This window comes from Pelodiscus sinensis, chromosome 1 (genome assembly GCF_052426305.1).
Source record: "Pelodiscus sinensis isolate ZL-2025 chromosome 1, ASM5242630v1, whole genome shotgun sequence".
NCBI lineage: Eukaryota > Metazoa > Chordata > Testudines > Trionychidae > Pelodiscus > Pelodiscus sinensis.
In genome coordinates, this window is record NC_143052.1 from 177044103 (window position 1) to 177056500 (window position 12398).

The window sequence follows — 12398 nt, forward strand, 5'->3', positions numbered from 1 at the left end:
AGCTAAGTTACATATAGAACAAGCAGCATTCCAATTGAATTTCCTGTACTTCAGTTTTGAGGGATCTTTTGAGATATTTCTTATGTTAAGGTCAAAAAGAAAAAACAAATAGAGGTTGCCGAAGGGCAGAAGTAAGGGAAACAAAGAGCGAAAGAAAAAATACCGATGACCAAAGCACTCCCTGCACACTGTTCATTCCATTGCATGGAATTAATATTTTACATGCATATTTTGGATCAACCACAAAATCCAATAAAAAAAATCCTGTTCCAAGACATATTATGTTATTCACTGTCTGCAACAAAAATAGTTGTAAATTTAAATGCAGTTTGCCCTTTTTTTTTCCATTATTACAAATGAGCACTCTATCCCTCCTATCAAAATTCATCTTCCATGAGGCTTCGCCTTCATTGTATTTTTTTCAGTGATATGGGAAGAAGCCCAAATTTCTTAAGGGAATAGTTTTGAACACAAAAATCAAATTGTATATGTACATACATTGAGCATCACTTCAAATAATAATACAGTTGCAGGAATAAACTCACTGATCTTTCAGGAATAAAAAGTTTTATACTTTTGTTCTCTAGCCACTGAACAGCATTTCAGGGTAAAAGGAAAACTAAGTTTTCTGACTTTTACAGCTCAGTTAGAGAGCATAATTATATACACATTGTTGTGCTATCTGTAAATAAATGGAAAATGTTCATTTAATAGCAATTAAAGTATTTCTCATTAAGTTTGACATTTCATTTTGAGTAATGTATGGAAATCGCACCGCAGTGAAAGAGTTAACATATTTAGAATTCAGTTTGCATCATACTTGGGTGACTATCTCTTTAAATAATTTAAATCCTCTCCATCAACTACAAAGCTGTTTTGAAGCCATTTAGCTTTGTTCTTTACATGTGTTCTAATTAAGAAATGACCTTGTCATCACACACACCAGAAATCCTGGATTATTTCCTACAGCAAAAATCCACGAAGCCAAAAAAAAGAAAAACACTTCTTCGTTTAGTGAGGAACTGAGGAAGTTGTTGGTTGGCTGAATGCTGAAGCAGTTTCACCGCATAATTTTTTTTGTGTTGATGTTGTTGAATGTCACAGGGCGGGTTAGCATGACCTTGAGCTGCATCAGCAGCACAGCAAGGGTCGAGATGCCTGCAGGCGCCCTTGTACTGGATTTGCAAGACAAAACCTTCAAACTGGCTGAAGGACATCTTAAATCTCTTCAAAGGTTTTCTGAACTAATCTGGGCTGCTCTTAGCCGGATCTGTGCCAGTATGAAAGGCAAAATTAAAAACAAGGTCTTAGACAGAATGTTGTCTCCTCTTAACCCTTCTCATGCAGAAGGCAACATATTGTAGGCATTCTGGAGACAGTTTAATAAGCAACAGAGATGTACACAGTTCAACCAGCTGCATTCCTCCGCATTCTTGCTTATGAAATTTTGCTTAGGAGGGTACTGTTATTAACAGTGAATGTTCAGCAACCCCACTACACAGTATTCCCTTCCTCCTCAAACATGAACTATTTTATTTTTCTGATGTTCTTCTACTTATTACAGTAACACTCATTTCTTTTTAGGACAAATCCTGAGAATTCAATGGGAGCAGAAGATGCTCATTAGCCCACAGAATCAGGCCCTTCATATGGGCTCCAGATTCTTAAAGCAGAAAAAAAGGTGACACCTGCGCCTTAAGGACGACTGAGGTGAATAGCAGAAAGGGTGAACTGCACACAGCAAAAAGGTTTGTCTCCTCAACCACCTTGTAGATTTCAGTATATAATCATTTTTTCCCTGTGTGACTTAAGGAGGTAAGGAATCATTCAAGAAAGTAATGTCGACATGTCACAAACCTAATAGAAATAAGCAGTGTACTAGGAACAGACAAGAACTGAGTCAATCTGCCTCAGTTTCACCACTCTATTTGGCACCTTCTATTGGTTGACAAATCAAGTGTAAAAATACTGGGCTAATACAGTGAGAGGGACACCAGGAAAAGCACTGAGAATATATAAAAAACACAGCATTCACCAAGGGAATAGGTCAGTGTTATTTAAAAACTAACACCACACTTACTAAAAGAAATATTATTCCAAGATGTATTTCTACACAGATCCCCCTATTTCATTTTTTTATTTGAAGGGAAAAAATTACAGGTATCAGAAAAAGCCTCTTTCTATATTAGTAGATGGAGAACTACATGGATTCTGGTGCATTTTAGTGGAAAAACTACATACTTTACCTTACATTACAATGGTTCATTTGGTCAAAGTAACAATAAAACTGTTGTAGGAAGTTACAAGTATAGCTGGGTTAAAAACAGACAGCCTAGTTATGAGAAATCACCATGACACTTTAAAAATGCCTTTTAACATTTACAGTGTATAGGCCAGACAAGTCCTTGGGGAAGGAGAACTGGAAAAAGGAGCCCATTAATGCCAGCAGAGGGTGTTCCAATTCTTCTCTGGCTATGCACTCAGTTTAATCTAATCAACTAGTGTACACTGACTTTTAAAATACTTGTCTATAGAAGAGCCAAGAAAGGAAGACATTTAGGTTTACTGAAAAGACTATATTGCTTTGGCAACAATTACTACAGCACTATCCATGTACCAACCACTAAAATGGCCTCAACTGGTTACTCCTGTGAAGAGCTCTCCTCACAAAATATCTCACTTCAACCCTCTGTTTGCAGGTAAATCAGTGACAGTTCCTTCATATTTATCAGCACGGAGGCATGCTACATAATCTGAAACACCTTAGAGATCTCTCAGTGTTTCAACGGTATTTATTTTGTGTGGTTGGCAGGCCTGTACATTCATGGCTGGGATCACTGGCAGCTGAGCAAAACCATGAGCACTTCCATGACATGTGACATGCTCTCACCTGGACCGTGGCCAGATTGGGGAATAAATGTGGCAGAAGATTGCCTTTGCATCCCTTCCTCATTTTCAGCCTTGAAGAAAGCACAACATGGCCCAAGCCAAATATTAGGCCAATTGCCTTTCTGCATTAACTCCTTCCATTTCCTTTGTGCATTAGGTCAACATAAAGGCACAGGAAACAGGTGAAAAAGAACTATTGGGTCATCAAGTCTATCTCACTGCCATTACAGGATTTTACAGACTACATTTTTAGTGATCTTTCTATTTTAAACCATACATTTATTAGGTTGGGTCTAGGCAAGAACCCTGTAAGTCTATGTATTATGCATCCCTGTAGCAGAAACTATTATGATGCGTTTTACACTATAAGTATGTACTGCAATAAGGAACAGCAAAAGCAGCCTCCCACATTTTTCCTTCATGTAATTGAACTACTCAGTGGAGGCAGAAATGTCACTTTGTTCTCCGAGTATCACCACCGACTGTTGTGAAGCTCCTCAAAAAAGGAAAGAAAAGTGTGTTGCTTTAACCTGGCTGATCCCGGTGAGTTAAAGACACAATGAAAGCTTTTCAGTCAAGCAAGAGACGCTGCCAAGTTTGAGAGAGACAATACAGTACTGCCAAAAGCAGAAGTCAGAAAACAAAATGCAAGTTAATAGCTTCACTCTGGACATGCAGTGCTCCAACAAGAACTTCTAGGGTGGCCAGGTGTCCGGTATTTGAGCTCTCTCTCCGGGAAACAAATTGAGAAAATACCCGTCATATAAATGTCTGGTATTTTCTAATTAAGTTTTATTGTTATCATGAGTATCAGTACGTAGTTGCGTACTGCCTAGCTGGTAGACATGCTCACACTACGTGAGTGTGTCTACCAGCCAGACAGTACACAACCACGCAGTAGAGAGGAGGGGAGCGGGGATGGGGTCTGGGCAGGTTGGAATCCCTGGAGCCGGACTCGCCCGTGCACTCCGCCGGGACCGTTTGTGTGATGGACAGCACCCCGGGATCTGCATGAGCCCCGGGGCCAGCACCGCTCCCCACCAGCTGGTTCCCACCGTGCTCGTTCCCCCCCTCCCTCCACCAGCCCGCTCCCCCGACCAGCCCCAGTCTCCGCCAGCTGGTTCCCCCCCTCCCCCGACTAGCCTTGCTTCCTACCAGCCGGTCCCCTCCAATCTCCCCTGATCAGCCCCGCTCCCCCTGACCCCCTCCCAGCCAGCCCTACTTCCCTCCGTCTGGTTCCTTCCCCCAATCCCCCCAGCCAGCTCCGCTCCCCTCAACCCCCTCCCAGCCAGCCCTGCTTCCCGCCAACCGGTTCCTCCCCAACCAGCTCTGCTCCCTCCAACTCCCTTCCGGCCAGCCCTGCTTCCTGCCGGCCAGTCCCCTCCCCCTCTCCGCCCTGATCAGCCCCGCTTCTCCCAGCCAGTCCCGCTCCCTTCCCCCTTCCCCCTCCCGTTCTGTGATCATGTGTGTCCGGTATTTTTTTGAAAGCCATCTGGTAACCCTAACAACTTCCCAAATCAAAATTTCATTAGATTTGTGGCACAAGAGCAGAACATTTACACATATAGCGCCCACATGCACACAAACCAAACCAGTAGCTTTCTACACTCCTATGTATGGAATTCAGCCATCCATACATCACAAATGTACCAAGTCAGGCAATCTGTCACTGGAGCTAAAATTCTTCATGATTAGTCTCTGAAAAGAAACACAAAATGAATCATACTTCCCAGAACAAGATTCTTGGTTCTTTCTCTAGCCTACTTTGTCATATTAGGCAAGATTATCATTGTGTGCCCATGCTGCATCATCCTTAATTTTTGCATTTTGCAAATCACTTAACTTTCCACGCACCCGCACACCCTACCCCGCAAACTCCTCCTTATCTGCCAAAAAGGAGAAAGATGGAGGAAATCTCACACAATTTATCCTCTAGGTACAGAATTAAACCTACAAAAGAGCTAAAGTTCCATAGCACATATTCTCATTTGAGATCAGTCTTATCTAAAATTATTCATTTTCAGAACTACTATATACATGTCATGGAGCCTAATGAACTCAAACACAGTTCTTACTATTATAATTCGGCACTGCCTATTATACTTATTATAATTCAGCACTGCCACGAAGACAACAAAGACAACAGCCCCAAATCATCCTTTCACAGGTTTTAAAAATCATAATGCAGACAAGTGTCTAATAAATTTGGGTGGGGTAGGTTTTTTTTTTTTTTACAATACTGATAAAGAAATCAGCTTTTGTAGTAACATCATTAGAGACCACAGAAACACAACACCTCCAAAAATGACTGAAGGATAGTAAACAGACCAAGCTTACTTAGCAACATAAGCAAAGAAAACTATTGCAGTGGTCAAAAAGAAATGCAAACTTCTTAAAAAAAACAAAAACAAAACCAAAAACATCTACATAATAGCGTCTTTGAGGATGCCCAAAACCTTAATATCAGTTATTGTTGCTTAAGTTTGATTTTTTTTTAAAAATCAACAGAACATTATTGATTGGAAAGTTTAAAGATAGTTGTGAACCATTTGACATGGACGACAAAAGCATTTTAAAGAGAAACAGCAGAATTTGGGCTTTAGTGTAACAATTTAAGGGAGCAACATATCTAGGCTAGGAAGTCTTTGGTAACCATCCACGTGCTTTTGGTACCCTCATCCCCTCACTCTTTTTTGCAGGGATGGGAGGTGCAGGGGTATGAGTAGAAACAGAGGGTTTGAATCATGGTTCCTGCTGTGCCTAGGGTCGCCGACTATCTAATACAGGGGCAGGCAAAATACGGCTCCCAGGTTGGATCTGGAGGAAAACGTCCTGCACCCCAGTAGAGTACTCCAGCAATCTACCGTAATCATGCCACTCCCAGAAGCAGCTAGCTGCAGCTAGCAAGCATGAGTCTGTATGCCTCTGGGGGGTAAAGGAGGGGGTATGCAGGTTTCCATGTGCTTTTATCACCCCTAGCACCATCCTGACAATTTCTGTTGGCTGGAAATTGGTCAGTGGGAACTGTGAGGACAGCATTTGTGGGTACAGACAGCACATGGAAAACCACTGCCCCCACCACAGAATGGCCACACAAAATGGCATGGGGCCACCATGACCTGCAGGTAGCCTGCCTGAGCATCTCGCTGGGCTGCCAGCTGGGAGCAGCCAAGAATAAGCATTTCTGGCCAGGGCCAGAGCCTGCACCGTGCACTTCTTTCTACACTGCAACATGCTGACCTTCTCCTGGATCCAAACCCCACCCTGGACCCCCACACTCCAATCTCCGCCAAGAGCTCACTCCTGCGCCCAATCCTCACACTTCCTCCATTACATTTAATAGGAAAGTGCAGCCCGCTTACCAAAAGTGATCCCTCCTACAAATAATTGCCTACCCCTGGTCTAATCACACAAACACTGTCACCCACTCCCCACGGCTCTGCCTCACTCACAATTCCCTCTCCTTCGATCACTTGCTCTTCTTCACTTTCACCAGGAGTTGAGGTGCAGGCTCTGGGACGATCCTGGGGCAGGGAGGTGGAGTGTGGAAGGAGAGGAGGAGTATGGGCTCAAGCTAGGCAGTGCTTACCTTGGACAGTTCTCAAGTGGCAATGCAGAATGGCTACGGCAGGCTCCCTGCCTGGTCTGGTCCTGCATGGGTCCCACATGCAGCCAGCTTAACCCTACGGCCCGGGAGACAAAGGGAGGGTAGAGGCACCAGCTCAACCCACATGACTCAGAGATATAGAGCCCACATGCTCCTGCACACCACCCCTGCCTCCAGGCACCACCCCCAGAGCTTCCACTGGACACAGTTCCCAGCCAATGGGAGCTGTGAGGCAGTGCTGGGGGTAGGGACAGCACACAGAGACCCTCTGCCTCCCCCACTGGGGCCACAGAGATGTACTAACCAATTCTAGGAGTGGCATGGAACCAGGGTAGCCTGGGAGCCTGTCTTAGCCCCATCAGACTTTTAACAGCCTAAAATCTCCCAGTTGGGCTTCAGTAACCTCCTCCAGGAGATGGAGGAGAGCTGGCAACCACAGCTGTTTGCACCAGTGGTTCTCAAACTCCAGGTCACTTGCAGCCCAGTCAGCACAGAACTGTGGCCCATATGACATCCTCGTGGCCATACAGGTAGTATTGGATGTCTGCCCAATGTTAAATAGGTTGAGAACCACTAGTTTGCACTGACAACATCCCAATATGTTTTGCCACAGAGGGCAGATTTAATTTGTACGTGAGACTTTCATGTTTTCCTGCTGGTGAGATGTATTCAATCAAATCATTTCTTGGGCATGCTGCTATATCTCCACTGGGGCTCTTTTAGGGCTCTAATGGCCCATTGTGAAGTCCATGCGTCTGTCTAGTTACTTATATGGCCCTTATGATCAAAGCATCTTTGCACAATTAATGAGTATGTTTCTAATTCATAGAAGTACAGGCAGTCCCCGGGTTACGTACAAGATAGGGACTGTAGGTTTGTTCTTAAGTTGAATCTGTATGTAAGTCGGAACTGGCGTCAGCCGAGGCTGAAACTGATCAGTTTCAACCGCGGCTGAATCTGGACACCAGTTCTGACTTACATACAGATTCAACTTAAGAAACCCAGGCGTCACCAAGTCAGCTGCTGCTGAAACCGATCAGCGGCTGATTCCAGGAAGCCTGGGGCAGAGCAACTCTGCCACGGGCTTCCTGTAGTCAGCCGCTGGTCAGTATCAGCAGCGGCTGACTTGGGGACGCCTGGGGCAGAGCAGCTGGGGTGCTGCTGGGTTGCTCCAGTAGTGCGGCTCCTCGGCGCTACTGGAGCAACCCAGCAGCTCTCCCTCAGGCGTCCTGATTCAGCCGCTGCTGAAACTGACCAGCAGCGGCTGAATCAGGACTCCTGGGGCAGAGCAGCTGGGGTGCTGCCGGGTTGGTCCGGAGCAGCTCTGCAGGACCAACCCGGCAGCCCCCAGCTGCTCTACCCCAGGGGTAGGCAAGCAAAGCCTGGTCTGCTGGGGGAGGGGCACTAGCTGCACCCCCCCCCCCCACAGCAGACCAGGGAGACGGGGGTGGGGACGCCCAAGTCCTCCGCGGCTTTGCTCAGTCTCCCTGGTCTGATGACCTGGGAGACATGGAGCAAAGCCGCAGAGCACGCGGGCAGCGGGAGAGTCCAGGCGCGCCGCGCTGTCCCACTGCTGGCGTGCTCCGAGGCTTTGCTCCCCATCTCCCTGGTCTGCTGTGGGGGGGGGGGTGCAGCAGGAGGAGACCAGGGAGACGCGGAGCAGCTTTTCTCGCCCCGGAGTACACGGGCGGCGGGACCACGAGGTCCCGCAGTCCGTGTCCTCCGGGGCGAGAAAAGCCGCGTTCGTAACTGCGGATCCGACATAAGTCGGATCCGTGTAAGTCGGGGACTGCCTGTACTTAAAGCATGTGTTCACTTACATGTATGTGAGCACTCCCATAAGTGTCAATGAGACCTTATTGGCTTAGTTAAGCAAGTGCTTAACTATTTTGCTAAACAAAAGGCCTCAAACCTTAATGCACATTTTTCACATAGCTTCACTGGTTTACTTTAGTAAAATACCAAAGCACCACCTGTCAATTATATTTCTTCAGGGTCATTGTAAATATTCATAAGCACAGCTTTCTGTGTGCACAGCAGAGATGCACTTTTTAAAAAAAAAATTCTAAGAACTAAGTGATATCTAAACTTTCTGGGGACAAGAGTGCTCCAGAAGTTATGAGCTGTGGATAAGCCCAGATTATAAGAAGGTAAATTAAAGCTGCTCCTTGAAGCTGCTCTAATTTACGCATCCAGCCCCAGTAACCACCCAGAATTTAGAAGGTGAAAAAAAAAAGGTGGTTTAAAGTCACTTTTGCTTTCCCGATACTGCAATCCCAGACTGCACCTTCTCTGAGTCTCCAAGGAGAATACAGCACAGAATCTGAACTCTGCGTTTTAATCTCACCTCTGTCAGAAGAGATGTTTTCCAAACTGTTTTACTGCATCTGTAAATTATGAAATGAGATGTGCTTCTGCTCAGCAACAGTCTTGAAATACAAAATCTTGCAAGTCTCTCTGGCTGATTACTCTTGCCCTCTCCAAAGAAATTAAAAATATTTCAATGGCTCTCTCCCTCACATTCATTCTCATACACACATATACACTCCCTGTAAAAAAGAATCTGGCTTTGGGGAAGAAACATTTCCAACATCTGATTGGAAAATGTTACCTATTAAAAATAGTTTTAGCAGTACCTGACAGCTCAAATGAATGTCAGAAAACCGAAGAAAAGTAATTTCTTAAATTGCATTACCTGAGGTTACATTTTAAGAAGACTAAAAGAAATTGCTACCCCGAGGACACCTGAAAAGCAGTCATATGCCCGCCATATTATTGCTCATATGCCCACCATGCAGTGGGATATTAGTATCATTCACTAGGCCTACTGTGGTTGCCTTCACAATACCTTGCAATTGCCTTTGAAAACCAAATAACTATTTACTTCTGTAATGTATTGCCCCTCAATATTCCCTGTGCAAAATACAGAGAAATACAGTGAATACAGAATGAAAACAATTCTATCTCGTCATGAAATGCAGACACTGAAAAGGTGTGGTGGGTGACCACTTCATGTATTTTTTTTAAATTTGGAACAAACAGTTAAAAGTATTGAGAACCAGATAGGCATAGTAAATGAATAAATTATGACGCACAGTGCAAGCAACCATCAGCAGCAACACAAGCCAAGAATATGGAAAGCACGAGAGGAAGGAACACAAGCAGCCTCCAAAGAATCTGCAACTCCTCGTGACAATATTTGTTCAGGAATTCAAGTATCATTTTTCCTTCAAATGCACTTCAGTTCATCTTTAAACAGGGTGATTATAAAAATGATTAAAAAAAGAAACAGAAAAAAATCAGATTTTAATAAAATGCTTTTGAAGGAAAAAAAACCTCTCTGAAGATAGTTTTAATTAAAATACATTACAGCTCAAAAGATAGCTTATCGTGGAATAGGGATTCTAAACCTCTAATTCTATAGTATGAGAGAATATGTTCATGTAATGTTTAAGAAGTTGTGTAAACAAGTTCCAATAGTTTAGGGACCCAATCTTATGGAGCTCCAGAGGCTTCTGTATAGATTATTTAGGTTAATCTCTCTATCCCAATGGGACTTAGAGCTCAGTCTACAACAGAGGTGGGCAATAATTTTTGATGGGAGAGGGGCATTCCAAGAATTTGGAAAATGGTCAAGGGGCACACTTTTCCATGATATTAATGAAGGTGGTATGGGATTTGGGATGGAGGTTGGGTGCAGATGGGAGCTTGGGGTTAACAGACTGGGGTGCAAAATGGAGTGTGGGGTCTGGGAGGGGGTTTGGGTGAAGGATGAGGTTGTGACCAGAGTCTCCTGTGGGCCAGATCTGATGGCTTGGCAGGCCACATCCGGACCCGCAAGGCATATTTTGCCAGACCATAGTCTAGAAGATACCGTGAGAGATGCTTAGTTTTGCAATTCTCAAACTGTGGATTTGTGTCTCCAGAGATAACATTTGTTAACAAAAAAACATTTTAAAATAAATGAATATAGAAAGGTAAGGAATCACAGACCTCAACCCTATTATCCCTCAGAGAGAGAAAGAGAAAATAAGAGTCACACAGACAGTCCCTTACCTCTCTACAAGTGAAAAGTTACAGAAAGTTCAATGAATAAAAGATTGTTGGGGGTGAAATAGAGCTGGACAACTAGAAGTCTGCAGATAAATGTGAGAAAGGAGGGACAGGTGGTAGAAACAAAAGTGAAACCGTTAAAGCAGCATATTCCATAAGTTTGATGTCTCTGAGGGTAGACTTCATTGGTTTGAGCTGTACCATACTATTCTCTTTGAGCTCTCACTAGAAGGGAAAACATATAGAAGAAGCAGGTTGTAAGATCCAGCTTCAGAATATTTTAATGAAGTTTCTCTAAATGGGAATAATACAGGTATGCGTGCAAAATGCAAACAGTGCAACAAAGACATGTAAGGCCTGGTTGCCCAAATGGAACATCATCGTAAGAAGTGTTCCTTCTCAGGAGGAAGCTGCGCTGAAGATGATGAAAGGAACATGATCTTGCATGTTCAGATTTCAGTATAGTAAACTTTATTTCATACTTCTTTCATAAGGACTGTCTGTCCTCCTTCTGAATTATTCTTGAATTCTCAGGTCTGAGCGAGTAAATAAGTAAAAAAATATAGTTATTACTCTACGGCACTACAATTTTTTGATGCAGCTGTGATAAAAACACATGGCTGAAATAGGCAGATCTTCCTTTCACAATTTCACCTTTAAAGTAGTACTGACAGTGAATGCAACAAGCAATACTAAGGGTACATCTACACTGCAATGCTATTTTTTAAATAACTAGCGCTATTCCAAAATAACTTAGTCTGCATCTACAAAGCAAGCATTTATTTTGAAATAAATGTCAAAATACCGTCAAACTGGAGGACTTCTTAGTCCGACTCCGAGGAATAAGGGAAGTCAGAGGAAGAGTGCACCATTTTGAAAGTGCTGTGTAGACGCTCCCTATTTCAAAATAAGCTACACAACTGATGTAGCTCAATTTGCATAGCTTATTTTGAATTAAGCACTGCATTAGACACACACCCTAAGTGATCAGTATAGTAATAATAATTATTAAATAACTGCATTGACTTATTTTCTTTAGGAGAATCCATCCTCAATTTAAAAGGATTCTGAAGACTATTCACCTTCAAGATCACCATCATTTTCTATAGTTTCAGAGTCACATCATGTATCTCAGATATGCTGTGTCTATCACCTGTAGTAAAGAAAAAAAACTCCAGAAACATCGATAAGTTTGTGATATAGCTGTAAAACTAATCTGAAAGGTTTTCAAAATGGATCATTGTTTAAAAATGTTTAATGTGTACCTTCTAAAAATGAAACCTACATCTATCTCTGAGCTGTGGACAATGTGGGTTAACAACAAGAATGCACTTTTATATAGAGAACAATGATTAAATCTAGTCTTCTTGGCTGTGTCCAGACTCAGGGGTTTTTTCGGGAAAAGTAGCCTTTTTCCGAAAAAACTTCCCCTGCGTCCAGACTCAAGCCGCGTTCTTTCGAAATTAAATCGAAAGAATGCGGCTTTTCTTTCGATGGCGGTAAACCTCATTTCACGAGGAAGAACGCCTTCTTTCGAAAGTTCCTCTTTCGAAAGAAGGCGTTCTTCAATGTAAATAGGGCTTCTTCGAAAGAGAGCATCCAGACTCACTGGATGCTTTCTTTCGAAAAAGCAAGCCGCTTTTTCGAAAGTTCAACGTGCAGTCTAGACGCTCTCTTTCGAAAGAGCCTCTTTCGAAAGTATCTTTCGAAAGAGCCTCTTTCGAAAGAGGCTTGCAGTCTAGACATAGCCCTTGACTAGTGATTTAAGTAATTTTTATTTAAATCAAATCCATCCTGAATTAAACCTTATGTTTAACCTGTTAACCAATTAAGCAGGATTCCCAGCCGG

At 43.3% G+C, this 12398-nt stretch overlaps 1 protein-coding gene across 3 annotated transcripts in view; it reads right to left on the reverse strand.

The window, feature by feature from the left end:
* Nucleotides 1-12398, reverse strand: part of NRIP1 (nuclear receptor interacting protein 1) — a 101651-nt gene that overhangs the window by 50324 nt on the left and 38929 nt on the right. The window contains exon 3 of one of the 3 annotated variants that reach the window (XM_075909841.2): nt 6479-6572. The exons of the other annotated variants lie outside the window; for them this stretch is intronic. The gene's annotated coding sequence lies outside the window, so the exon portion shown is untranslated. The remainder of the gene's footprint in view (nt 1-6478; nt 6573-12398) is intronic. 3 annotated transcript variants of the gene reach the window in all.